Source organism: Cryptomeria japonica, chromosome 3 (assembly GCF_030272615.1).
Source record: "Cryptomeria japonica chromosome 3, Sugi_1.0, whole genome shotgun sequence".
Taxonomy (NCBI): Eukaryota; Viridiplantae; Streptophyta; class Pinopsida; order Cupressales; family Cupressaceae; genus Cryptomeria; species Cryptomeria japonica.
In genome coordinates, this window is record NC_081407.1 from 345,087,945 (window position 1) to 345,091,163 (window position 3,219).

Genomic DNA, 3,219 nt, shown 5'->3' on the forward strand with positions numbered 1-3,219 from the left:
AGGCCCCTGGACTGGATGGCTTCCCTGCTGTTTTTTTTTAGAAATGCTGGCACACCTTAGGGGATGAGGTTACTAATGCCTTGGAATTTGCCCAAAATGCAGGGAATTTCTTGAAAGAAATCAATAATACCTTTTTGGCCTTACTCCCAAAGAAGGAGAACCCCTCAAAGTGGGAAGAATTTAGGCCCATTTCTTTATGCAACATGACTTACAAACTACTAGCAAAAGTCATGGCTAATAGACTAAAAAAACTAATGCCTGCCATAATATCAGAAGAACAAACTGGCTTTGTACCCAATAGATCAATTTTGGATGGGATTATCATAGTCCAGGAGGCTATCCACTCCTATCAGTTCCAAGGGCAACCTAATATGCTAATAAAATTAGATATTAAAAAGGCTTATGACAAAGTGGATTGGTATTTCCTTTATAGCTGCATGAAAACCTTTGGCTTTAATAAACAATGGGTGAATTGGGTTTTCTTCTGCATATCAAACCCTAGGTTCTCTATCTTACTAAATGGGAAACCAGAAGGCTTCTTTGGAGTGTCTAGGAGACTCAGACAAGGAGATCCCCTATCCCCATTCTTATTTATCATTATGTCTTAAGCCTTAGGAAGAAGCCTAGATGCATCACAGAGAGCTGGCAGACTAGCAGAGATTCAAATCACTGGAGGGGTATCCCAGAAGATGCTACCAAGTACTTTGAAAATATTCTCAATAATTGGGAGCACTTGGACCTTCCTAACAATAGAACCTTATTGAATAACATACTCGATTTAATAACAAAGGATGATAATCAAATGTTAAACTACAATATCACCCATGAAGAAGTCAAAACTGCTCTGGCACAATTTCAAGGAGATAAGGCCCCTGGACTGGATGGCTTCCCTGCTGTTTTTTTTTAGAAATGCTGGCACACCTTAGGGGACGAGGTTACTAATGCCTTGGAATTTGCCCAAAATGCAGGGAATTTCTTGAAAGAAATCAATAATACCTTTTTGGCCTTACTCCCAAAGAAGGAGAACCCCTCAAAGTGGGAAGAATTTAGGCCCATTTCTTTATGCAACATGACTTACAAACTACTAGCAAAAGTCATGGCTAATAGACTAAAAAAACTAATGCCTGCCATAATATCAGAAGAACAAACTGGCTTTGTACCCAATAGATCAATTTTGGATGGGATTATCATAGTCCAGGAGGCTATCCACTCCTATCAGTTCCAAGGGCAACCTAATATGCTAATAAAATTAGATATTAAAAAGGCTTATGACAAAGTGGATTGGTATTTCCTTTATAGCTGCATGAAAACCTTTGGCTTTAATAAACAATGGGTGAATTGGGTTTTCTTCTGCATATCAAACCCTAGGTTCTCTATCTTACTAAATGGGAAACCAGAAGGCTTCTTTGGAGTGTCTAGGAGACTCAGACAAGGAGATCCCCTATCCCCATTCTTATTTATCATTATGTCTTAAGCCTTAGGAAGAAGCCTAGATGCATCACAGAGAGCTGGCAGACTAGCAGAGATTCAAATCACTGGAGGGGTAGATCCATGCACTCATCAATAGTTTGTTGATGACACAATGATTATGGGGAAAGGGCAGTTGAATGAAGCCAAGGAAATCAAGAAGATATTACAATCTTATGGGATGGCATCCAGAGAGATGGTCAATAAGGAAAAATCAGAGATATTCTTTTTCGATATGAAAGCACAAGAGGAATTCATAATAGCTTCATTTCTAGGGTACAAAATATGTCATCTACCATTCTCATATTTAGGAATGCCTCTGGACAAAGGTATCAGAACCAACAAAATTTGGGATCCCTTGATTGAAAGGGTTAGGAAGAAGTTGTCATCTTGGAAAGCCTTATGGCTGATAGGGGCAGGAAGACTAACCCTTATAAAAATAGTCTTAGCAGCAATGCCTATCTATCTGCTATCATGCACACCACTTCTGAAAGGGGCCTATAAGAAATTAACTCAAACAATCAAAGATTTCAATTGGAGCGATACAAAGGATAATAACAAAATCAAACTAATATCATGGGACAAGATATGTCGAGAAAGAAGTGATGGAGGCATGAGAGTTAGGAAACTACTATGGCAAAATAAGGCCTTAGGGGCAAAACTAGCATGGAGAATGTACACATCCTCAAAATCCAAATGGGCCAGAATCCTTAGGAATAAATATATATTGAATAATTAAAGAGAGGCAGTATTTAGGGATACAAACCCATCCAAGGGGTCTAGAATTTGGAATTTTATAAAAGAAACTCTAATACTCATAGCTAATCATCTATCCTGGGATATTTGAGATGGTAAATCTGCCTTGTTATGGGAAGATTCCTGGGGGGGATACCCTGATAGACAAACTAATGGATACGACCGGTATAAAGGACCAAATAAAATCTTTATGGGGTAATCATGTAAGGGATTATACAACAATGGTACTAGAATTGACAATGGGATGGAAATGGAAAAACATGCACCCATTCATGACGAACATCAAAGCCCATGAATTGTTCCAAATTCTTGGATGCAGAATAATAATATTCAGACCTGGGCTAGATGAGCTTATATGGTCTAGATCAAAGGATGGACAATAAAACTGTAAAGATGGTTTTAGAACCATATATGATGAGGCAAACACTGTCAAGGATTACATCCCAAATACACTATGTTGGGACAAATTATGTCTCCCAAAAGTTGGCTTCTTTGCCTAGGCGGCAATTCAGGGGAAGGTCTGAACTACTGAACAATTTAAACTTAGGGGCTACGAAGGGCCCTCAATCTGTCTCTTATGCAAAGGAGACACAACCTGCAACTACACACAAAAATGTTGGTATTGGTTGATGGCCCAACTAGGTTGGTCAGGCACCCTTATCCCTTCCATGAGGGAATGGTTCAAAGGTTGGCCGATCATCAAAAGGAATAACATCTTCCACAACTTATGGATATGCAGTCCAACAATAGTAATCTGGAAAGTTTGGAAGGAGAGGAACAAGAGAATTTTTTCAGGAAGCAAAAATGAAGGTAGAGAATCTTATAGCAAAAATAGAAGCCTCTATCATAGAAATCTCCAACAACAAGAATGCGACCATCCCTCAATATGATAAGACATTTATAGACTGGGATAACTTCATTAGAAGGCAGTGGAAGGGGATTAAAATCCCTCCATTCACTAGGAAGGGTGACATAGACAAAACTGAAGCAAGGAAA